This window comes from Cajanus cajan, chromosome 3, assembly GCF_000230855.2.
Source record: "Cajanus cajan strain Asha chromosome 3, NIPB_CcT2T_4, whole genome shotgun sequence".
NCBI lineage: Eukaryota > Viridiplantae > Streptophyta > Magnoliopsida > Fabales > Fabaceae > Cajanus > Cajanus cajan.
The window spans coordinates 40,190,615-40,217,953 of NC_138519.1; the positions used below are offsets into that span (position 1 = coordinate 40,190,615).

Sequence of the window (27,339 nt, forward strand, 5' to 3'; positions counted from 1 at the left end):
AAAACTCCCCGACAAGGTCACAAAGACTCCACAATATCAGTTTTTCTCTTTTGCTTTCAGTTTATCTCATTTTTTCATAAAGTTTCAAAATGTGAAAGCTATTTATAAAATTTCAGATCCAGATAATCAATTATTTTAAAGGATGATCGATTATTTTGTTCTTCATGATTTCTGGAAACCACTCAAGAATAGAATAATCGATTATTTTGCAGGATAATCAATTATTCCAGAGAGTGCTTCCTGGAATAATCTATTATTTCACAAATAATCGATTATTACAGCAAGGCTCTTTTCACCTGTTGCTGGAATAATCGATTACTCTTAATGATAGTCGATTATTTTGAGTTAGCTTTCAGAAACTCAATTTTATACTTCACAAATATTTTTAAGTATTTTAAATCATCATCATACTCACTTTCAGTCAATTTAGATCAAGATTGACTTATGGACAAAGCACACACATTCAAAATAAACTAATCAAAACAATACAACATATAAGAACTTATAAGCTACTTCTATTACACATCATACTTTTCATATTTTTCTTTCTTGGCTAGTTTGTGTCCTTGATCAGCTTCAACTCCTTTGTTATCATCAAAACTCTCATGCTCTCTCATGCTCTAGAGCTGAGTTGATTCACTACTCCATAAATCTCAACACTAATTATAATTAAGACATCTAGATTATCAAGATACAAAAAAAGAACAAAGAGTTTAGATCTTCCCTATGGACATGCAAAAGGGCGATCCTATTGTGTTTGAATTCGATAGTAAATTAAAAAGGCCCAATTGTAAATTGTAGAAAAGAGATCCGCAGAAAGATTTTAGATCAATTTGTAGCTTTAAGAATCTGTTAATAATTTAACCCACCTTTTTACTGCACTAATTTCCTTTAATTATTAGATCTTGAACTTGAACCTCTTTTATCTCTATAGTCCAAATATTTGATGGTAAGAATCCAAATATTTTCTTCGACAACCTTTCTTAGCATTAAATGATACATGCACGAATTCAACAAACAATATATATAGATAATCAATGGTTATGGTTACATGATGGCACTGCTCAAAGCAAAAGGATAATAAATAAAAGAAGCAATATACTTTTTCTATAACATGACACTGTGACATTTGTATAGTACTCTCACAATATTGGAATATAGCTAAATAAATGGAAGGTTTGAAGTCTTTATTGTGTAAATTAATTGATATAAAAATGGACCCTAAGGGAAATCTGGTCTTACAAAAATAGAAAGATAAGTAATTAGAAACAGAAATTATAAGAAACATACTAATATCTCATGTTAAATGAAGGTACGAAGAGCTTCTCCATTCATAGTCGCTCTTTGAGGCCAAAAGTACTTGATAGAACCAACATATGAAATATGTACACAACACTTAATTGGATTGCCTCATTCTGATCCAAACTCCTGGACATACATTACAAAAAAGCATACATTTACTCCTTGAAATTGTTAAAATAGATGGGACTGCTATCAGTTTTGAATATAATGCCAGCGATTTACTCCTCAAGTAATTAAAAAATATATATCTATTCATTGGTTAACCTCTAGGCATACTTTTGATGTGTAAGAAAACCCGGCTAGGTAATTTTCCTCAACAAATATGTCCAAAAATTGTTTCTTCACTTTCAATTACTTCTCGACAAATAGCATTACTTTAAAAGACTTTCTGCTAATACTTATTATGACTCTGTTTATACATTTTTTAGCCATTTCAACCCACACCAGCTGCTCTTCCAACATCACTTCCTAGGTGAGTGGCTAACCCATCTCCTGTTCCACAACTTTTCGACTTGTGATGGACCAAGAAATACGAAAATCCAACATGACAATGTAAAAAGACCTCAACAGCTATAATAACACATTGAAATCAAAGATCCTACTTGTACTAAAAATTAAATAACAAGCACTTGTGAAAGAAAAAAGCTAACCTGAGATGAGAGGTGAAGCACAAACACAGTCTCCGTCACCACAAATTGGTCCAAGGTCAACGATTTCCCCTTCTTTTTCCTCTCCCCATGCACGAGCGACGATAACAGTGTTGTGGCCTCCGAAAAAACCTTTATCCTATCCAACAACAGTGACTCCCCCTTCCTCTCTCCCTCCACAACCTACCACACGAGAATCACACAATCCTTGCCAACACGATAACCATATGGTTGTGGGTTTCGTCGAGGCTGTCGATTTCGTTGCGGTTGTCAATTTCGTTGAAGAGTATCAATTTCATCCAGGCTTCAAGAGTGAGACATGATTTTGAGAGCATGAATTTGATTTAGGGTTGGAGTGATGAGAGGGGAAATGGAATTGGTAGTACCGTTATTATTTTCAAAACAAACAGAAAGTCATTCTCATTTTAAAAAAATAACATTCTTTTATAGATTATATGCATAATAAGGCTTATCACTTTATTATTATAGATTATTAGTGTATAAAATATATTTTATACTTTTGTGAATTATTTTTAAAAATAATAATAAATAATAAAAGTTAGACAATTATAAATAATTATTAAAAATACAAACAGTTACTTATAAAATAGATAATTATTTATGATGTGGAAGAAGTTTGAAAAACAAAATCTATCCGGAAGAGTTATAACTAAGTGATTATAAAAGGATGTAATAGTTCAATATATGTGTAATCGGAAAAAGCATCATATTTGTTATAGTTATAGGTTATAGATAAATTATAAATTATTTTCCTTTAAAATTATTTTTAACCACATGGTTATTTAAAAAAATACATTACACTTAAAAGATTGATCTATTTGAATAAAAATGAATAATAATAATAATAATAATTATTATTATTATTATTATTATTATATTAAATTTAATATAATATATTGAAATTATATATAGTTTTATTTATCTTTTTAAATATTAAACTTGTTGATTTATATAACAAAGTGAATTTTATAAGTTTGTTGAAAGATAAATTCATATTCTATATATTTACATATTCTATTACAATTTTTTTTAAAAAAATAAATTATTACTAATATTAAACTTTAAAATATTAAAAGAAAAAAAATGTATGTATTTCGTTTCTACACTGTATTAAAAGAAATATAATAAAAAATGTGAGAAAACAAAATCTTAAATATTACTTACGGCAAAAATTTCGTAGGTAATATTCTATAGATAACTAAACATTACCTACGAAAAAAATTATGTTAGTAATATTCCGTAAATAACTAAAAATTACCTACGAAAAAAATTCTATAGGTAATATTCCGTAGATAACTAAACATTACCTACGAAAAAAATTTCGTAGATAATATTCCGTAGATAACTAGACATTACCTATGAAAAAAATTATGTAGATAATATTTCATAGATAATAACAGTTTTTCTTGTAGTGAGTCTTTCTACATTAATTTTAGTATCAATTGAAAGTTAAATTTATACTCAATTGATTGAGTTTTACTTTAATCAAATTGGTAAAAGTTAAAATGACCACAAAATGTGCTATTTATTCCTATGTTGTCTTTCAGTGTTAGTTTCCTAATATTTGTATTCCATGTGTATGATAAATTTCCTTAGTGGCCTTGTTTTTATCAATACTGGTATTTACCGAGTACTAACACTACTAAACCTATATCTTTTTTTTGCTCGAGAAGATATAAAGTCTTCGGTAAGTGTAAAATATAATAAATAATAGTACCTTTGCCAAAAAAAATTGATCTAACTTACACAATGAATTTAAAGGAAAAATATATTGTTTATTAACACGTTGGCATTAGCAAAAGCCAATAGTTGGATGGCTTGTAACCAAGCTATGTCTCTTTCTCTTTGGGAAATTTAGGTTGTCAAGTGTTGCTTTATTATGCACTTTGTTGAAAACTCAGTTTTATGGTGTGAATGAATGACTCTATCATGGCAGAACAACACCTTTTTATATATGATTCTAAGGCATTGAGATTTTAAGCATTCTCATTCATTAAACCCTTTAGTCTAAGTTTTTATTTGGAAAAATATTGGTAAAATTAATTTTGATTGAAACTATATAAAGATGCTTTAGCTTTAAAATCAACAAACACACTAAATAGGTGCAGCCTCCGAGAAATGCATGTATTCAATTTTTCAAAGTTGACTTTAAGTCAACAAATGCGGTGACTCTGTGAGTCAATGGGGCAAAGCCTATTTATGCATGTTATAGTCAATCTTGGATTTGAGGATAAACGAGTGATCAACTAAAATGTTAGTCTTAGACATAAATAAAGTTTAGTTTCTCAAACATTTGATAAGCAAAATCTTTCTCTATAAGATACCATTAACTATGGGATGCAACAATTTGTTTTTCACAAAATATTTTGATTTGCAAAGGATGCAAAATTTTTGTGACTGTCTTCATTGTTATTTATGGTATGGTTATTATGCAGATAGTATTGGAGTTAAAAGCCACATCTACAACATCGAAGCTTCGATCAGAGGCAATTGCAATAAGCAATAGTGGATCATGGCAATTATCATGTCATTATATTTTGCTGAGATATTGATTTTAATGTTATGATAGGTTATGGTTGGCATGCAGATACAAAGAAGTTGTGGTTCATAATTCTATAGTTGATACTTTATCAATTTGTCACACTTGATATTTTCAACACAATGTCATCCCTTTTCTTGCACCTACCTTTTTTTTGGAGGTATATTTTATTCACTACCTCTATTTCTAACTAAATGATTTCTTGTATAGTCTTGGATTGTAGCAGATTTATTTCAAAGATAATATTTGTCATGACTAGTTCAAATATGTTGAGTTGTAGAGAAATATTGGCCTCCTAGGTTTCAAATAGCTTACTTTGCTCGGCCAAATAGAACTAGTAGATTATCACAAGTTTTCTTCAATTTGAGTGTTGGACCATAACCACTTACTTTTTCTTACACGCGTGGAACATTATTTGAGGTAGAGATTCTATTACATTACAGGAGTTAGAACCTATATGCAAATTGCACGCTTACTATTTTTTTTTTACTATAACTTGAATATGTCTTGTATCTAGATGTATGGTTTTTTACCATGGTAAGATGAATCACGTTGATGGATACACGTTGAATAACAGAGTTTATATTGGACAATATATTATTAATCAATAATTATCCTTTTCTAGTGAGTTTCCTAATCACAATAGATTATGAGAATATACAATTGATTTCTTGAAACATGAATTTTGGAAGTATTTTTAAAAGCCAATCAATTGCTATGAATCCAAATATTCTGGACTCTAGAAACTAATTGGAAACAAAAAACAGAACATTTAGTGAGCTATCTTTTATGAATGCATTAGAAAACAAACCTACATGAATGGATTTAGCAAATGAGCAAGTGATAAAGAGCTGGTTTGAGTGCTCAAGATAGGCATCATATAACTTAGTACATGGTTCTTCTGCATTAATTACATGTTTACAAGATTAACATAGTTCATGGTTTTTTTTGCATTGATTACATGTTTATAAGATTCCCATTATTCTAAAATAAAAGAATAAAACATCTAAATACTCATACTTGTCCTTTCAACATCTCTTGATTTTATATCTGTTTTACAAAACAAAGTGTAATGGGGAACCCTTTTTGTAATTCACTCAAACCTTCTACCATAACGATAAACAAGAAATGAACTAAAGGGTCTTCCTCTTAACCCTTTTTGTACCTAAAATTATTTTGTTGGGTTACCATTCACAATTATAGATACATAACTTGTTTGTAAGAATTTTGAAATCCAATTTACTCACTTATTGCAAAAACCCAATTGTTGAAGCATATAACTAAGAAATTCCTAACAAACAAAATTGTAGGGCTTTTTATAATCCACCTTGAACATAATGCATTTCTTTTTCTTTCTTTTTGCCTCATCAATTATTTCATTTTTTTTATCAAGACTTCGTGCAATAAATTCGTAGTGCCTAGAAAACATGATTGAGACCAGTCAATTGCATATTGTAGACACTCAATTTGGTCCAGACCCATAAACAAAGAAATGGGCTTCTCTTAGGAAGAAAAAAAGTGTCCCAAAACCTGAGAATGACCTCAGAACCGAAGGGACATGACACCAAAGGGCCCAAGGCCCAGTAAAGGCTAGTCAAGGGTCTAGAACGGGTCATTTCCAATCTGGAACGAGTCATTTCGACAAGGTTTTGATGGCAAACCTAGGTGAGGAGGATGGATGATCTTCACCTTAAGCTTGCTCTGACCACTTGATCTTCTCCTTGAAGGTTGCTGGACGGAATTTCTAGCTAGGAAGAACCTTGATGACGGAAAGAAAAAGGAAGAATGAAGAAGGGAGCACCAAAGCAAGGTGAGTAATGGATTGCTCACAAAGGTGCTAAACCTAGAGAAAGTTCAAAGGAACCTAAGCTAGGTGAGAGTGACTTTGAGGAGAGACTTGGCTGAAATGATTTCAGAAAACTAATTAATACTCAAATTTCTGAATTGTGAAGAGAAAAGTCCAATTTCTAGGCTAAGGAAGCAAGCATAATGGTGCTAACTCATGGAGCAAAATTGGCGCCAAAAAATTTGAATTTCAAATGGGATTTGAAATTCAAATTTCTTGACAGCCCCATGTGCACGTCCAAGACCTGATTCCATGTGCATTAAGGTTGCATTTAGAGTTAATTTGATGTTTATTTGGGTGGTCCATGTGCAGCACCATGTGGGTTAGCCCATGTGCACCAAATGCAACTCAAATTACTCTTAAATGTGACCTTAATTTTAGCTAACTTTGCCTAATTAAACTTTCCCTTCATAATCATATTCTAATGGCCTAAATACAATGGCCAACCAAGTACAGTCAAAAGTAAAAATTACAAGAATCAAAATGAGCCCAATATTGGGTACCAAAAGCCCAAAAGCCCATGAAGCCCTAAACTAGGCCCAACAAGCCTATGGCCCAAAAATGCTACTCTATGTGGTCCAAAATACAAGACCAAATTATATGAAACCTATGCTAATATAATATATACAAAATAGAAGAGAATGGTTATATCAAGGTGTGGCCCATGTGAGGATCAACTTGGGCTTTCCAAGCCCGTCGGGGCCCCATTAGGCTTTGACTGGCCCAAATCTTCATGCCTATCCCATTTCTCTTGGTTCCTTCAAGGTATCTGATGGAACCAACTTCTTCATGAGGGCTAGTGGTTGATTCTTTCTCTTCTCCAAGGTTGAGATGACATGAAGGGTGATCTTTTCAAGGGTGTGGAAGTGGTGGAGATGGTGTTTAGGTAGGTGCAGGTTGACGCACAAAATGGAGGGGAGGAAGGGAAGTTGTTTGGTGGTGTAACTCCTTTAGGCTAGCTCACTTCACTTAGGATGATGAAGGCCAACCAAGGAAGACCCAAGCTCACTCAAGGAAGAGAGGAGAGGATAGGGGGCCATGGAGTTCCTAGGGGACTAAGGAAGGAATAAAGAGGCACAAGGCTCACTCAATATCATTAATTTCCAAAGTGGCTATAAGGTGGGTGACCTAGAGTACTTATAGAGAGAGAAAAGGCATCTAGGGTTTCTTGAGAGCATTTGGCCGAAATTTTGAGGTCCAAATACACCCTAAATGAACCCTAAATTCAACCCAAATGAAATTGCTCTCATCTCTCCTGAATGACCAAAGTGCCCTTAGGTCTAGAAAAAGAAAGAAATGGACTTTGACCTTCTAGATTAAAGTTTAAGTCCTAAAATAAATCCTAAGACTAATTTTTTCCCGTAATACAAAGGCTAAATAGAAATAAAAAATAAAATCCTAATATCTAATGTACCCCACAATACCAAGGAAAAATAGGAAAAGAAAGCAACAAACTAAGGAAGGGGCTCAAAATCTACACACATGATGATCATGGCTCTTGGTGTGGTGTGTTCTTCATCTTCCTCTATTATCCTAGCCATGGACCTTGTGATAGGCCCTATATGATGCTTCAAGGATGATCCTCCATCATCCTCTCCTTCTTGAGAAGGATTTGACCTCAAATTGTCATCCTCATCCATGTCATTAGTCCCTACAAAACGTGTAAGATCGCAAACATTAAAAAAAGAACTAACTCCATAATCTGAGGGAAGGTCTAAAATGTATGAATTTTCATTAATCCTTCTAAGAACTTGGAAAGGGCCATCTCCCCTAGGGCTTAGTTTGGACTTCCTTTAAGTAGGGAATCTATCCTTTCTCAAGTGAAGCCAAACCCAATCCCCAACTTCAAAGGTTACCTTTTTCCTCCCTTTGTTTTTGTACTTAGTATATTTTTCAGTTTGTTTTTCAATTTGGCTCTTGACTTTCTCATGGTATTTTCTTATAAATTCAGCCCTAGATACTCCTTTTTTGTGGTACAAGGAAGTAGTATTAGGAAGTGGGAGCAAGTCAAGAGGGGTAAAGGGATTAAACCCATATACAACCTCAAAAGGTGATAGGTTAGTAGTCTTGTGGACTACTCTATTATAGGCAAACTCTATGTGTGGGAGGTATTCATCCCAAGTTTTCTTGTTCCCTTTTAAAATGACCCTTAATAATGTGGATAAAGACCTCTTCACTACTTCGATTTGCCCATCGGTTTGTGGGTGGAAAGTAGTGGAATAAACAAGCTTTGTTCCTAGTTTTTCCCAAAGAATTTTCCAAAAGTGACTAAGGAACTTAACATCCCTATCGACACAATAGTCTTGGGTAACCCATGCAAACGGACCACCTCTTTGAAGAAAAGTTTAGCAACATAACTAGCATCATCTACTTTGTGGCATGGTATAAAATGATCCATTTTGCTAAAACGATCCACAACCACAAAGATAAAATCAAACCCCCTTTGGGTCCTTGGGAGACCAAGAACAAAATCCATATTAATGTCAACCCAAGGGGAGCTAGCTATAGGAAGAGGGGTGTAGAGTCCATGAGGCATTACTCTTGATTTTGCTTGAAGGCAAGTGATACACTTGGAGCAATGCCTTTGAACGTTCACTCTCATGTGTGGTCAATAAAATTTAGATTTCAAAAGACTTAGGGTTTTATCAACCTGAAAATGGCCCATGAGACCTCCCTCATGACTTTCCTTAACCAAAAGCTTTCTAATGGATCCTTGGGGTATACAAAGTCTTCCTATTTTAAAAAGGTACCCCTCAAGAAGATATAACCCATCAAAAGGCTTTTGGAGGCATTTGGTGAAGGGGGATTGGAAATCTTGATCATCCTCATACAATTCCTTTATATTATCAAAACCAAGAATTTTAGATCCCAAGGAAAAGAGTAATGAGTGCCTTCTAGATAAAGCATCTGCCACTACATTATTCTTTCCTTTCTTATATTTGATAATATAAGGGAATTGCTCAAGATATTCAACCCACTTGGCATGTCTCTTGTTTAACTTCCCTTGCCCTCTAATGTACTTAAGTGACTCATGATCGGTGTGTATGATGAACTCCCTAGTCACTAAGTAATGCTCCCAAACTTGGAGGGTTCTAATAAGGGCATAAAGCTCCTTGTCATAAGTGGGATAATTCAAGGTGGCCCCATGAAGTTTTTCACTAAAGTAAGCAATGAGATGGCCTCCTTAAAGTAACACGACACCTATGCCAAGACCGGATGCATCACATTCTAGCTCAAAGGATTGAACAAAGTTTGGGAGGGCTAAAATGGGTGCATTGGTGAACTTTTCCTTAAGATCATTGAAAGCTTTTTCTTGGGCTTCACCCCAAATGAAAGGAACATCCTTCTTAACAAGCTCATTAAGAGGGGATTCAAGTGTGGAGAAGTTATTGACAAATCTTTTATAGAAGCTTGCTAAACTATGGAAGCTACTCACATCTCCCACACTTTTTGGGGTAAGCCAATCTTGGATGGATTTCATTTTCTCGGGATCAACTTGCACTCCCTCTTTGCCAACTATAAAGCCCAAAAATTTCACATTCTCTTTAGAAAAGGTGCATTTCTCCAAGTTGGCATAGCGGTGGTTGTCCCTAAGAATTATTAAGACTCCTCTTAGATGTCTAAGGTGTTCATCTAAGGATTTGCTAAAAACTAGAATGCCATCAAAATAAACAACTACAAATTTCCTTATGCAATCCCTAAGTACATGATTCATTAGACGCATGAAGGTGCTAGGGGCATTGGTGAGACCAAAAGGCATCACTAACCATTCATACAAACCAAACTTGGTTTTAAAAGCGGTTTTCCATTCATCACCCTCTTTGATTCTAATTTTGTGATAACTACTCTTAAGATCAATTTTGGAGAATATGATGGCCCCATGTAGTTCATCCAACATATCATCTAGCTTAGGGATTGGGTGCCTATATTTTATTATAATGTTATTGATGGCTCTACAATCCGTGCGCATCCTCCATCTGCCATCTTTCTTAGGCACCAAAAGAACGGGGATGGCACAAGGGCTAAGGATCTTTTGAACCCATCCCTTCTTCAACAAGTCCTCAACTTGAGTTTCTATCTCTTTGGTTTCTTGGGGATTAGTTGTAACACCACGGAAATATCAAGCTATTTAGAATATATATATATATATATATATATATATATATATATATATATGTGTGTGTGTGTGTGTGTGTGTGTGTGTGTGTGTTTGTGTGTGTGTCTGCGTGTGTGTGTGTGTGTTTGTATGTCTACATGTATGTATGTATATGTTGCTTATATGGATTTGGATTGGATTCTGGAGGTGTGGATTTGAAATGTACTTACCTTTGTGCATATTGTATATTTAGGTGGTTTTGATTTGTTGTTTGGACATAGAAGGGACTTTGAAGTATGAATGAGATATAGTTGTTTTGAGATGTTTATATAGGCATGTGTATCATGAGGTGGTGAATGATGCATTGTACACCATTATACTGAATTGGTACTAAAAAGGAAGAAGACTGATCACCTTCCTTCTCATCTTAGTTAAGTGAAGTATTGTGGCATGCAACTCATTATTCTAAGAGTATGTATGAGAATGTGATGTTTGTCTATATGTTGATACATGTTGCATTTCATATGGTGGTGAGTTGTGAGTATTGCATAGAAAGGAGTAGGAACGGTAGGATATTGGAGGATAGCAACATAAGGTAAATCTGGCCTTTCTGAGTGAAATTGAGGTTGTTTTAGAGATTAGGGAGTTGAAATACTTCAAGGAATAGGATATTTGAGGTGAGTAGGTGCTAAGGGTGAAATTTGGAAATTTTAGAAAATGACTATATAGAGGGACTTAGGACCGGAGGATTTCATTTGTCAGAAAAAAATAGTTTCTAGAGAGAGAAAGTAGAGAGAGAAGCTCTAGTCTAGAGGAAAGTTGAGGACACATTTGGGAAGCTTATCAAGCCGGGAGCAATCTTCACAACTGGAGTTTCAAAAGATTTGGTCTCTAAAGACTTGAAAAGTGAGATTGAAGTTTGAGTAGAGATTTGAGGATTTTATTCGAATCTTGCATTTTGAGGTTTCTAAGGTAAGGGTAGTACTTATAAGACTTAATCTAATATGTATGGGTTCAAAATGTCACATTGATTCCATGTTTTTCGCATTGATTGAGGATGGATTGAGTGGAGAGGGTTTGGTTGGGTTTCTTCATGATTTTCATGGATTAATGGTTAATACTTGATTTTATCACTTAATATGTTGTTTTTGGATGGTGTTTATACTCTATAATGGTTCAAAATCGTGTAAATTGGTTTGGGATTCATGTTGGGATGGATTTGAGAGTGGAAATCAGAGTTTTCGAACTTTCGACGAACTGTCTAATGCATGCGCACTGAGCGCATGCAACGACGCGTTGAGCGCACTAAAGAACAGAGCTTTCTATCCAGAGTGCGCTAAGTGCATTTAACCATGGGCTAAGTGCATTTCGAAATGGGCTGAGCGCACGGGTCTACGTGCTGAGCGGGCAACTTCTAGTGGCTCTCTATCTAGAGCGCGCTGAGGGCATGAGCCTATGCGCTGAGCTGGAAGCTTCTGGTGGCTCTCTATCTCAAGCGTGTTGAGCGCATTAGTCTATGCGTTAAGCGCATATAACAGTGGGCTGAGTTCACTAGGTGACGCGCTGAGCGGGCAAAGCTTGATGGGCTCCCAATTTTGGCTGCGTTGAGCGCAAATACCACTGCACTAGGCGCGTGGTTTCTTTGAGGAAAACCTTTTATTGAGTTTTATAAAACTTTTAAATGTTGAATTATACCATCTTTTGATGTTATATATATTTGGTATGGAATGTGACATGATTATGGAAAAGATTGCATGTAATTATGGAATATGCTTATGTGTGTTTTGTTTGGAAAGATAATAGGACTTAGAGGAGTAAGGTTATGATATGGATTGAGAGATCTCTTGGTGAGATCAGGATATAGTCTTTGGAAAAATATGGAATTTAGGGGTCCCATGGTGAGGATCCCAATATGGAACTTTTCCAAAGATTATATAATAAACCACTTTAGATGTTAGGTGAATTCTGAAGTACTCCTCTAAGCATTCTATTTGCTACCGGTATGAGGGCAAGGTTGAGTCATACCGATGGATGAAGTGGTCAGGATCACCAGGGTTACATGACGATGTAATCCAACTGTATATTTTCCATAAGAGGTTAGATGTGTGACATGGGCAGGTGACATGTTCACAAATTCAACACTTGGTTTGGATGTGTTGAAGCCAACATTTGGTTTGGATGTGTTGGCTACTTCATGGAATTATACAGTGGTGTGACGTTGGTTTGGATATGGAATATGTATGCATTTGGTATGGATTGTATACATTGGTTATGGATTCTTTATTATTATAAATTATGTATGCATTGGTATGGATGTGTATACATTGGATTTTGGATTTGGTTTATATTGGCATGGAGATAGACATGTAATAATGTTGTCATTCCCTTGGTATGGGTAAATGTTGTTGATGAATATCTACTTTGATGATATTTCATTATATTGTATTATGGTTGGTTTTATATGTGCTAACCCTTATATTTCCATGATGTGGACTGTGATGATCTCACTATGTAGGGGAGTAGATCAGGTGTGAGGCTTTGGGATAGCAAGTAGTTTTTGGTAGTTTCTTTGAGGAGTGGCTAGACTTAGAGCTTGACCATCACCTAGGGTGTCTTATTTTGATGTTTTCATGATGTAGTAATATATTATCTTTTTGGATGACTGTATAACCTTACTGGTGATGACTCTCTTATAAAGTTGTTTTATATGATGAAAACAATTTACACGTTTTTGAATATTTTCACTCTAGTGTAGCTGGCATTTGCTCTCTTTTCTTTATTTTATATTATCTCATTTTAGTTGTCCTATTGGTTGTTAACGTGATGACCTAAGTCGGGTCATTACACTTGTTGGTATCAGAACTGATCAAGTCTCTTTAGGGTTTGTGGGAAATGGTCTTGTTGTGTTTCTGTTGTGAGGAAATTAATTTTGAAAAGGAAATTCTTATGTGTTTTAGTGTAAACTCATGGATTCCTTGATCTTTTATCTTAATTAGGATGGTTGGTAGGGGAAACCATTCTAATCCTTCTTCAGGCATGGATGAGCGACAGATTGCTCAAACTTCAAGAGAACCATGGCTCTTGATACCACATGATGGAACCAACTTCTCCATGAGGGCTAGTGGTTGATTCTTTATCTTTTCCAAGGTTGAGATGACATGAAGGGTGATCTCTTCAAGGGTATGGAAGTGGTGGAGATGGTTTTTAGGTAGGTGAAGGTTGATGCACAAAATGGAGGGGAGGAAGGGAAGGTGTTTGGTGGTGTAACTCCTTTAGGCTAGCTCACTTCACTTAGGATGATGAAGGCCAACCAAGGAAGACCCAAGATCACTCAAGGAAGAGAGGAGAGGATAGGGGGCCATGGAGTTCCTAGGGGGCTAAGGAAGGAATAAAAAGGCACAAGGCTCACTCAATATCATTAATTTCCAAAGTGGCTACAAGGTGGGTGGCCTAGAGTACTTATAGAGAGAGAAAAGGCATCTACGGTTTCTTGGGAACATTTGGCCAAAATTTTGAGGTCCAAATACAACCTAAATGAACCCTAAATTAAGCCCAAATGAAATGGCTCTCATCTCTCCTAAAAGACCAAAGTGCCCTTAGGTCTAGAAAAAGAAAGAAATGAACTTTGACCTTCTAAATTAAAGTTTAAGTCCTAAAATAAATCCTAAGACTAATTTTGCCCCATAGTACAAAGGCTAAAAAGAAATACAAAATAAAATCCTAATTTCTAATGTTTCCCAAAATACAAGGGCAAAATTAGAAAAGAAAGCAACAAACTAAGGAGAGGGCTCAAAAACTACACACATGATGATCATGGCTCTTGGTGTGGTGTGTTCCTCATCTTCCTCTACTCTCCTAGCCATGGACCTTGTGATAGGCCCTATATGATGCTTCAAGGATGGTCCTCCATGAGTATCACCTCTTGCTCTCCTAGGCATGATTCTATCAGGTTTATTAGGCGCAAAATTCAAATCTAGAACGAGTCATTTCAATTTCAGAATGGGCCATTCCAAATTCAAAGTTTGGCCTTAATGAACTAGTCTAGAATGGGCCGTTCCGAAACCAAAACAGGTCATTCTGGTCAGATCTGATGTTTATAAATAGTAGAGTCAAGCACTACTCCCAGGGAGAAAAATTCACTATGAGAGTCCTAGATAATTCCAATACTCTCTCTTTCCCTCTTCTTGTATTTCTTGAGAGTTGTGAGCCGCATTGTAGTGTTAAAAGGTAGCCAAAAAGCGTCTAAATATCTCCACACTTGAAGATTCAATAAAGCTCGATTAAGAGGTATTTCAATCAGTTTTCTTCTCCCTTCCTTACTTCCTTTATTTTAATAAATATTGTTCTAAATAAAAAATAGTCATGTAGATGCCTTAGGGTAAATTGTGTAATTTAAGTTTCACGCATGTAAATAACTATCAATAAAGGGGATCTAATATTTAAACCATTAATTTCTATTGCACTAGATTCATCATAGAGTACCGATTTCAAGCATTGTAGGGGTGGCTGATACCTTCCCTATGCATAATTGACCCCTGAACCCAATTTTGGTTATTAAGACCATTATTTAGTTTTCAAAAATATTTTCTTTTTTCAATGTTTTGAATAAAATATTGATGGAGACACCATGAACCTGCCTTTTTTTTAAAACCATTATTTGAGGATTAGTCTCGCGTCCGGGAATTCCTTAATTAATGTGATTTTTCAAAATGATAGTCTAAATCATTAGTCGTAAGATAAAAATTTTATGGATTATGATACATATGACAACAATCTCTTTATTCTTTTTGACAGAGGTTTTGCAGGAGTTTTTTATAGGCACCCAACTAAATAGATTTTCCATAAATTCCTTAAATTTTGTGCATTGTGTGTTTTCAGAATTAGTGCAATAAATGAAGAGTTGCTACTGTTGGGAGCCTCCCGTTGGCATGAAATTCCTCTAAAATTCATAGTACATCATATTTTAGAATATTTCATAATTCTTTCATGAATTTGAAATTCAAACCGTTAGGTCTTGGGCTCTTCATACCATCACACTTGATGGAGGACCATCCATAGGAAGCTCACACTTGAAGGCCATTGGACCTTTAACTAGGTGCATGGTTAAAAGGCTTGATGAGGTTTCTAAAGAGGAGGTGCTTCTTAGATCTATGCTCTATATTAACATTTAGTATGTTTCCTCTACTTAGTGTCATAGTCTCTATGACATATACTTTGTATAGTTTGAGTTATTTCCTTGTACATAGTAGATATATGTATATGCTTATTTTGCCTTTGTATCTCAGGCATTTTTATCTTTCTTTATAAGTCATACCCTTAGGATTTTAGGGTATGTTGCTTAGGAACTTTTACTCCATTTGACCTTATATTAAGGGTTATAGATTTTCATATTTTTGGTTTTAGTAGTAGGGGTGCAAGTAGTAATTGTGTAGGTGAAGCTAATCAATTGGGCCTTTAGTGGATCTAGGCCAAATTTTACATATCAGGCTTGTTTTCCTCCATTTAATCCAAGGAATTGAATTTAGCTAGGTCTCACCATCATTTGGTGAACTTAACTAAACCAATTACCTTATTTTTGGATTGGATTATGTGAAGAAATACAAGCTAGGCCACCTACCTATCTTTCGAAAATTGCTCTAGCTTCTCCGACACATTTTGCCACTTGGCTTCCCAAGGGGATAAGGTGGCACTGGGCACTCTAGGAGTAGCTCTTATAGATCTAAATGTGTACTCCTTGTCTCCTAGAAAACAAGGTGACACTTGGCACTCTATCATTGACTCTTGTAGATCAAAGTGTCTCTTGTCTAGCTTGCACTACAAGTTTCTCCACCACTATATATTTGTTTCTCCACATGTTAAACTCACTTTTGAATCATTAGCGAAGATTTCCAATCTTTTTCTCTCATTTTCTCTCTTTCAAAAGCTTAAAATCTTTCTTTGATTTGCTTCCAATTCTTTCATCGTCTTCCATAGAGTGTGATGAGTTTTGAAGTGATTTATCTTCTCCAAGAAGTGGCATCACTTGAAGAGAGTTCTACACTATTGAAGGTGAATCAAAAGTTCTTCAACTATATTGGAGAACTCATTGAAGCTTAAGAAGTTCCATGAAGCCAAAGGTCTAGGAAGAAGCTTGAAAGAGAAGTTACATCAATCAAGTCTCTCCTTAAGGTTTCCATCAACATTCCCACTCTACTTCTTTTATCTCTGCATTTTCAAACTTTAAGATTAACCCTACATTATGATATGTTTTTAGCTGGTTGAACAACACCTCATCTAATTTAGGTCTTTTCCATTTCACCTCACTTAATCTATTTTGAAAATAAAGATTTACCTCTTGTTTAACCTGACAAGGCCCCTCGACCCAAACTCCAACAATCATTAAACCTTTGAAGGTACCTAATAGGGCCCCTCGACCCCTCTTGTGTTATTGTCCCCTTCTTACAATCACCTTACCCTTGATTTTTGTCTAAGAATTGACTAATTAAAAATCACTACTTTCCCAAATCTTTCTTGTATTTCATTTTCCCCTAAAACCACCAACTCCTCCTTCTTTTCGAGCCCATTCAAACTGATCTACACTCTTTTAACCATATTTTGTAAATTACTAAAGTGTTTGTTGTTCCATATCTTCAACTCCTTCTTTAAGACCTTAAATTTTTCTTTAGCCATGTATGGCCCCTACCCTTGAATATTAGTCTCACTCTATATTTTCTTGAAAATCCCTTGAATTCTTTATCTCTAAACCAATGGTCAAGAGTCTTAAAAGGATTTGGTCCCTAATCTTAAAGGCCATTTTTTTTAATAGTATTAGAAAATGATTTGATATATTTTGATCTAGAATGAATTGATAACTATCAAGCCATTGTAGTGCTCAATTCTTTCATAAAAAAAACCTAACAATGTTGCTTTTTGCTGAACCATTACCTCTATACCATGTGAATTTTCTATCTACTACCAGGACATTATCCAACTCAATATCTTGAATGAATTTATTGAATTTATTATTGTCCCTTACTCTATAATCCCTTATGCTTTCCCCTTGCCTCTCACACCACTTCTTAACATTATTAAAATTTCCCGCAACACACCATAAACTACTAAGGTTATTTAATTTTTTGAGTCTCATATCTTCCTAGAGAGCCTTTTTCTATGATTTGTCACATGGAGCATACACATTCACTATAGTGATGTGCACTCCCTCCATCTTCTAACCCTTCCAACCCTAAGTACCCCATACCAAAAAAGTATAATTTTTCATTCACAAAATTATTAAAAATTCTAATATTAGAATCTAACAAGGAATTGTTGAAAAAGTGCATTGCAAATCTTACCTCTTTGCTTCTCATGGATGCTCCTAGTCTTTGTATCACTTGAGTTGTTGAGCCATGGAAATCTTCAAGAAGCTTTGTAGGATTCTTCCTCAAAACCACCATGTGAGCCACCAAAGCCCTATTTGTTAGGGATTTGTTTTTTCTATCTTTATGCTCCATTCCACTTTTTTGGCTTGTATGAATAACCCCTTGTAGACACCAATTTTCATTTGGGCCATCCCTACTAAGGCCGAAAGACCTCTAGAACAAAAAGATCGGCCCTTGAGGGCTTAGTAAAGCATGGAAACAGACCAAGACAAAGCGCAAAAGGTCTAGGAGACATTACAACATGAAAAACCCTAATTTGTGGCGTAGAATGGCCGTTCCCAACAAGAAATTTGAACTTAACCCTAGTTTGGGAACGACCATTCCCAATAGGTGTTTTATGTGCTATTATGAGGCATAGAACAATTGTTCTAGTGTTGGGAACAATCGTTCCCCTTCCCTGGGTACCTATATAAAGCATGCCCAAGGTTAATTCTTCAACACTTCTCACACATAAAGCAAATACTTGTCACACTTAACTCTCTCTCTCTTCTTCCCTTTTCTTTTTTACTTGTTTTTACAACCCTATTCTCATGCAATGAGCTAAAAATCATGTAGATAACAAGTGTTTAAATGACTAAGGTTTAGGATTTATCCACAACCCTATTTGCATGCAATGAACAATTACTATGTAGATCACGTTCTATAAACTAATGTAAATTATTGTATGATTAATAAAATAAAAGGGGTAAAGATTTTATTGTAATTGTTATTATGCTAAATTTATCATAGGATATCGAGTTAGAGTGTCATGAGGTGCCTAATACCTTTCCTACATGTAATCGACACCCAAACTTGATTTTGGCTATGAAGGATATAATTATTTTTGAAAAAACGTTTTTTTTTCTTTTTTTCGATGTTTTGAGTGTAGGCACCCAATTTTGTCTGAGGTACCCAAACCAAGGATAAAGGTCTACTAGAGCGAGACAAACAACCCTCGAGGGAACCAACGCGTTGGGCAACAATTTTGTTATCATAACATCTCTCGTTATAGAACTAATTTTGACGATCCAACCATTGTGATTAAAGATCAATGTATTGAAAAGATATTATCAAAATTATAGAATGATCCAATGGTTAATGCATTCTCTAGAAGCCTCGAACTACAACTGGAAAAAAGTAGTACATATGGCCCCTAAGGGCCCAATAGAGCACCAAAATAAGCCAAGATGGCTCCGAAAGGCCCAGAAAAACTCAAGAAAAATGATATAGGGTGTGGAACGGCCATTCCCAAATTGGAATAAGCCATTCCTAATGTTGGAACAACCCGTTCCAAAATCGGAATGACCGGTTATGCTTTCCAGAAAATCTTGCGTCGGGAAGCATTTTTGTTTTGATAATATCTCCCTCTAAAGACCTAATGTTCACGATCCGACCGTTGAAGTTAAAGATAAATGTCTTAAGAATATATCATCATCTTATTAGCATGATCCAACGGTTAATGATTTTTCTAGAGGCCTCCCTTTGCAACTAGAAAATATGAATGTTGCACTAGACAACATTTTTGTTATGATAGTATCTCTCACTACAAACCTAATTTAAACGATCCAACTGTTGAAATTGAAGATCCATATATAGTGAAGATACCATAAAAGAACCAGCACGATTTGACAGTTAACGGGTTCTCTAGGAGTCCTACATGGTGCCTAGGAAAAGATTGTATTATTATAAAATTTAGTCCCACATCGGATATCTCTCTTATGCTTTTGTCTCCTAGTAGGCTATGTAAGAAACCCTTTGGCCAAGGGATGGGGGAAAAAGGGAGCTGCATAGCTTCCCCCTTCTTTATGTAAACTTTTGAGTGATAGTGAGGTTTTTGTAGAACAAAGGGTTGCCAAAATGCGTCCCGCACGCATTTGGGAAGATTCCTTTATAAAAAGCTTGCTTCATATGTTCTAAATTCTTCTCTTTTATTCATTCTATTTATTATTTTTATTTTATTTATTATTTCTTATTTTATTTGTTTTTATTTATTTTATTTATAATTCTTATATACAATAAATAATCATGTAGATAATAGGTATTTTTTGTCATGTAAATAATATTAAATAATAAAAGGGGATAAAATATTTAAAATGTTATTTATTATTATGTTAATTTCATCATAAGGGTATCAATTTAGGGCGTTGTAGGGGTGCTAATACCTTCCCTACATGTAACCGACCCCCGAACCTAATTTTGGTTGTTAAGGTCATTATTGGATTTGTTTTGAAAACCTTTTCTTTTTCCAATGTTTTGAGTAAAACATTGGTGGCGACTCCATTAACTCAATTTTTAAAACCATTAATTAAGGATTAGTCTGGTCTTCAGTCATTCCCTAATTGATGAGATTTTTTAAAAAGGTAGTCTAAACCATTGGTCGTGAGATTGGAATTTTTTGGGTTACGACAATGAGTAAAATATCAGTGGCCACTCCTTCGAACCTTTTCAAAAACCATCGGTGAATAGTTAGTCCAGTTTTCGGGCATTCTAAAGTCGATGAGATTTTCAAAATGAAGTCTAAACCATCTATAGATAAGATCAAAATTTTTCAGGTTCCAACACCCCTAAAGCATTCTAAGTCAAAACTCCATTAGACCTTTCGAGATTTTCCCCTAAATTGAGTAATAGGAGCCACTTTAGGTTGTCATCTTGAACCTGATCTATGACTTTATATGTATTTGATGGGCCGTTCTCACTACAAAAGACCACTACTTTTCTTTCTTACCAGAATATGTTATCAAACTTTCCATTTGCTATTAATAAATCATCATTCCTCTTTTGAAAAAAATCATAATTTTGTTGTGTTGTTGGTTCACCATTGGGTTTCTCATGGCCTATATCTACGACTATTGTACTCTCTATATTCTCCTTTTTCCTCTTTTCCTTTTCCAACTAGTGAAAATTTCTCGTACATATTATCATAGTCCAATGTGAAATGATTTAAATCTTCTTTAGTTAACCTCTCCTAAAAGTACGTGTAATGAGCCAAAAGTTGGGTCAATTCTTGTAACTTCGCATTTGCCTCCACCTTTGTGTCACCTGAATAGTCTAAGTTAGATAAGAGCAAATCCCTCCCTATACCACTCTCCATTGACAGTTCCCCACTTGAAGATACTTAACACTTCCACATCCAACGATTACAATGTGTTATCTTTGCCATAGATTCCTTAACCACCCTAACTTGATGAATTAGCCCATTGGTTATGATGTTATTATAATATCAAATTAGTTGTATGGAAACAATTTTAATAAGTAAATGATGGCATCCTTACTTGCATGAACTTGAGATGATGAGCAAGGAGGAGGACGCCTTCTCCAAGGATCAAGTTCTTCAAAGGTGGACCAAGGTTTTAGGGTGGATGATGATGGAATGGACGAAAATGAAGGTTGGGTAGAAGGTGTTTGAGGAAATGCTTGAGAATGGTACTCTAGGGTTGGCTCACTTCATGATGATGAAGGCCACTTCTAGGGTTGTTTATCTCAAGGTGGAGATGGTAGGGTTTGGCCGAAAATAGCCAAGGGTGACTAAGGAAAGATATAAAGGCACTAAAGGCTCTCTTTATATTCAATATCCAAAGTATTTACAAGGTGTGGGGTGTTGGGTATTTATAGGAGGGGAGACATCTAGGGTTGCATTTGGAGTAGGCAAATGCATTCCAAATGAAATGCAAATGAACCCTAGATGCAACTTGGTGGCCAAGGATGGAATCTTTGGGTTTAGATTGGCTATATCTAGGTGCATGATAAGACCATGCAACCTTTGCCCTCCACTTGGGCCTAAGCCTTTCTAACACCAAAAATAGATCCAATGAATACCAAAAAATGTGTCACCCTTCTAGTTAACACCCTAGCCCAAAATTAAAAACCCTAATCATCTAGAGCACCCCATAATACAAGGGTAAAAAGGGAAATACAAGGGAAAATAAATTCTAAGTCCTAAACACCCCAAAATACAAGGGTAAAATTGGAAATACAAGTAAAATAAATTCTATGATTAAAAAGAACTTAGGAGCTAAGGTCCAAAAGTGGTCTCACTAACCCATTCCTCTTGCTTCCTTTAATATATCACCTCTTGGTCTTCTCGGCCTTAGTGTTATTCCATCAGTAAATATCCTCATTCCACTTTATTAAAATCAGAAGTTTCTTTGTCTATAAATACTAGTGTATCCTAAGAGGAGTTCTACTAAAAATGCTAAAAAGATTGTCTAAATTAAAAGGACTAGACTTTCTAATGTTAAGGATAGGATCCTCCCCACGGTGAAGTCTAGGTGTATAACTAAAACCTAAAAAGGTAAAAAGACTAAAACTATAGCACACTAATGTATTAGTCCTAAAAACTAAAATATCTTGTTGGAAGTGCCCAATGTAATGACCTAGGTATGTATTGGAAAATAAAGAAAACTTAACTAAAAAATTACCTAAACAACTTTGTATTGCATAATTTGTTAGATACATATGAGAAAAAGGTGCTAAGAGGAGTCTAGGAAACTCATATAATCTAAGTTTGTCTTGTAGGAAAGTATTCAAGTTAAGTTCAAATAAGTTTGAACTTCCTTCAAGATCAAAAATAGAAGATACAACACCATGAGATGTATCCAACAAACCATACAAACCAAAAGTTGGGTGCTTTATGAAGAAAACTAAAGTAGAAAGAGTCTTAAAGAAAGAAGGCTTATCTTCCTTGGGCACCACCAAGGAAGTAGCACAAGAAGTGGGACTAAGTGAAGTCCACTTCTTCTTCACTAAATCTTGAAGTTGAGATTCTTTTTCTTTAAAAAGGATTTGTTTTTGAATCTCCACTTCATGACTAGTGGCAACGTGAGAGAAAGAGTTAAGGTCTTGATGAATGAAGAAAGTCTTTTTAAAATCATTTTCAATGGGAAAGTGACTCTCTTCAAGCATAAGCCCTTTGGAAGAAACATTATCCTCCTTACTCTTCTCTAAGAGTGTTGGTTGTTGTTTTTCATTTTCTAGCCACTCTTTAACCTTCTCTATACTTTTCTTTATTTTTTCTTTCTTTTCTATTTTCTTTTCTTTTTCTTTCCTTCTAAGTTCCTCCTCTCTTGTTGTATTTTCTTGCTCATGCAAACTCCTAGGAACTCTAACTTCTTTGCCTTTTTGAGATCTAGTTGGAACAATCCTAGGTTGGGATCCACTAGTTTCTCTCCTCTCAACTAATTTTGCAAGTAGTTGTTTTATTTCCTCATTATTTTTTTCAAACTCTTTTTCTTTTCTTCTCAATTCTTCCTCTCTTTTTATATTTTCCGCTTCTTTTTTTCTTAGGTACTCTTTGAGTTGCCTAATTTCTTCCCTAACACTAGACCTAGTACTACAAGAGTTATGACCATGGACACTAGAATGATCACTCATCTTTGATCCAAAAAGGTTTTCACAAAGTGTTTTCAAAAAGGTTTGAAAAAGTTTTCACAAAGAGTGAGTGATAAAAGGGTTTTCACAAAAAAGGATTTTCAAGGTGCAAGATAGGTATGAAAAGGCCTAAGTGTACAAAGTGAACTATCAAGGGAGGTGGACTACTAAGAATCACTTAAAAACCAAGCCTTTTCAAGTAAAAATCACTAAGCCTTTTCACACTTTTCTCACAAAAACAATTTTTACAATACTAAGGTGTGTGATGTGCACGCCCCCCTAGTAGGCAAATGAAGCCTTCTAAACGAAACAAATAAACAATGTAAAGTCCTAGGCAAATATACTACCAAAGCTTTAAAGCATGCAAAGGAAAGCACTTAAAGCATATGCTAGTCGGTTTCCTAGGTGAAGGTTTTCAAATCACCTTCAAACTACACGAAATTACTACCCAAAAAAAAATGAAGAGGTTTAAAATGGCCAATTACAACCCAAAATGGAAGAAAGCAAAGGCCAAATACAAGAAGGCCAAAAATAAAACAAGAACGAAACAAGTAAGAAAAAGAAATTGTTGAATCTCCAAGTCTTCAAATCTCCACCCCTTCACAATGAACACCCAAGGTTAGCCTTTCAATGGTGTTTGCACTCTTTGATTTGGTGTGATCCTCCAAAGTTCCTTGAACTTAAATCGGACAGCCCCTCCACTCAATCCACCAAGAAAGTGTGTGGTGTTTAAAAGCTTTCCTCACCTAGGTCAAGAAGAAAACACAACCCAAGAGTACAAGAGGCCAAGGAAGAAAACTAAAAAGGCACAATTAAAAAGGCTAAACTCAAGTGGATTTGTTGAGACAAACTTAAGAGTAGAGAGAAAGACTCAAAAACTAAAATTAAGGCACATTAACAAAAGGCAAGCACACAAAAGAGTAAGTCCTAGAATGGCACTAGAATAGAATTTATCAAATAGGCTTAAAAGAAAGTAATGCACTTAATGTGTTTGATTAAATGTCTCATAAAGTCAATAAGCATTGTCCAAAAGTCCAAGAATAACTCCAAGTGCCAAGGTATGAAAATTTGGTCCAAAACTCCACAAGTCTAGCAAAGGTTCCCTTTTTCTTTTGTCTTTGATTCTTTTGATTTTGTTTCTTTTGTTTCTTTTGACACTTGACTAGGTCACGGTTTTGAGGTCCAAAAGTCCAGCCAATACTCTTTTTTTTTTTGAATTTTATAGTTCTCCTTTGCTTGGGTTTTACACTTGTGTTTGTTAGTTTGATGAGTAAGTCCTTGGAGTATCCTTTTAGCAACTTACAATGGCTTAAAGAGACAAGTTTTGAGTGTCTTCTTAAGGTTTTTAATGTGCAATGTCCAGCAACAAGAACTTGCACATAAAAGGAATTTTCATACTCAAAACATCAAACAATACATAGGCATGTTAAGTGCACCAAGGAATATACAAAGTGGCCGAAAATTTTAAAGCAAGTATGTGCAAAGAAATTAATCACACATGATATTTTATGAATGTAGAACATGCTAGAACTAATTAGCATGCATGATTGACTCTCTAAAGCACATTAAGGACTCACGGCCATTTTATCAAACAAGTGGCGTGCATGTCATTTTTTGTTCATTTCAAAGGCTAAACATAAAAACTTGGAATTTCTTTCAAGGTAGTTCAAAGGAAACAAGCTTATGACAAATCCATATGGATTATAAAATGAAAAACATCATTATATCATGCAGCCCAAAAATTTCCAGCAACTCAATTTTAAAGAAAAAAATGGTAGGAACCCTAGCAAGGAAGCCTAAAGCACCAAGATGATTCACAAGAATGATGAGGCATGAATCAATACATGAAAAGGAGGAATAAGAATCATGACATATGACAAGATGATGACTCAATCATGCACAACAATTTAGACATTCAAGGAGACACAAATGACATGACCGAAAATACCAAAGATGGAAAAGTTACCCTTGAAGAACCAAGGCTCTAGATACCACATGATGGCATCCTTACTTGCATGAACTTGAGATGATGAGCAAGGAGGAGGACGCCTTCTCCAAGGATCAAGTTCTTCAAAGGTGGACCAAGGTTTTAGGGTGGATGATGATGGAATGGACGAAAATGAAGGTTGGGTAGAAGGTGTTTGAGGAAATGCTTGAGAATGGTACTCTAGGGTTGGCTCACTTCATGATGATGAAGGCCACTTCTAGGGTTGTTTATCTCAAGGTGGAGATGGTAGGGTTTGGCCGAAAATAGCCAAGGGTGACTAAGGAAAGATATAAAGGCACTAAAGGCTCTCTTTATATTCAATATCCAAAGTATTTACAAGGTGTGGGGTGTTGGGTATTTATAGGAGGGGAGACATCTAGGGTTGCATTTGGAGTAGGCAAATGCATTCCAAATGAAATGCAAATGAACCCTAGATGCAACTTGGTGGCCAAGGATGGAATCTTTGGGTTTAGATTGGCTATATCTAGGTGCATGATAAGACCATGCAACCTTTGCCCTCCACTTGGGCCTAAGCCTTTCTAACACCAAAAATAGATCCAATGAATACCAAAAAATGTGTCACCCTTCTAGTTAACACCCTAGCCCAAAATTAAAAACCCTAATCATCTAGAGCACCCCATAATACAAGGGTAAAAAGGGAAATACAAGGGAAAATAAATTCTAAGTCCTAAACACCCCAAAATACAAGGGTAAAATTGGAAATACAAGTAAAATAAATTCTATGATTAAAAAGAACTTAGGAGCTAAGGTCCAAAAGTGGTCTCACTAACCCATTCCTCTTGCTTCCTTTAATATATCACCTCTTGGTCTTCTCGGCCTTAGTGTTATTCCATCAGTAAATATCCTCATTCCACTTTATTAAAATCAGAAGTTTCTTTGTCTATAAATACTAGTGTCCGAAATATACTAACAACCTTGAGAAACAATCTTGGCCCCAAGCTTAGAGCGAAATTCCATAATAGCCAACCCATACTAATTTGTTTCCTATTGTGATGTATGGGCTCCACTTTTGTATAAATTGGAACAATGACCAATCTTTATCCTCATGAACAACTAACTTCTCTTTAATCATTTCCTCATGAACTCCTATTATTAACACTTTATCCTCCCCGACATATCTTACCTTTGTTAGAAAAGAATGGCTCAATCCAAGAGGGGGGGGGGGGGTAAATTGGATTTATCAACACTTAAAAATTTATCATAGTTAACGATCTTAATTTCTAAAAATTTTCTAAAAAATAATTTCCAGTGAAGTATATTGAAATTGTATATGGGATAGACTTTTATATTCTTGTCTCACTAATCTTTAATTACTGAGTTTATAACCATGTTATCATGTAGTACTTATATTTCAATTTAAACCATTTTAATCATACAAGAATATTATTCCTAAGTAGCCATTTTAACATTCAATTAAAGATTGTTTCATGTAAAAGATATGAATGAGAGAAGAATGCAAAGTTATTTATCCTAGTTTAGCCACTCCACTTGTGACCTACATCTAGTCCTCAATCATAACCTAATCAAGATTTATCTCAATATCTCAATGAAGAAGTTTTACAAACATACCACACATGCAAACACTCACTAGTGCAGATAGGGTCTTTCACGTCAGACTTTTTAAGCCTTTTACGTCGAAAAAGTCATCGACGTTAATACGGGAGACGTAAATTTACGTTGCCTTTAAGAGACGACGTAAATTTACGTCGGTTCTCTTTACCTGACGACGTAAAAAGGGCTTCAAAAGGGCAAAAAATAGCCATTAATTTACCCAAAATTAACCTGCATATATATATAGTCCACAGTATAAATTCTAAACCAGGCAGTCCATAATAGAAATTCAAAATTATATTTCAAAATTAAATGATAAAGAAAATAATATATAAATGTTAAAAAGCACAAATTATGACAATGTAAATCCTATTATCCAAAAAAAGCTATAAAACAGATGTTAGCCAATATATATAATTACAGTTTTAAAACATAATGAAAAAATTTAGTTACCCTTGTAATTGGCATTTAATTTCGTGGCTTGGTTTTCGATGTAGTGAACAAAACCACACCACGGTGTATTCCTTAGGAATGATTACCATTAACTGCCAATGGGACCTACATT

At 35.0% G+C, this 27,339-nt stretch overlaps 1 long non-coding RNA gene across 1 annotated transcript; it reads right to left on the reverse strand.

Moving 5' to 3' along the window:
• Window positions 1–1,085: 1,085 nt before the first annotated feature.
• On the reverse strand, window positions 1,086–2,783 carry LOC114916785 (uncharacterized). The gene is made up of 2 exons (XR_003805382.2): window positions 1,953–2,783; window positions 1,086–1,428 (listed from the first exon to the last, which is right to left on the reverse strand). It is a non-coding gene; the product is annotated as an uncharacterized LOC114916785 (long non-coding RNA).
• Between the last annotated feature and the right edge of the window lie 24,556 nt (window positions 2,784–27,339).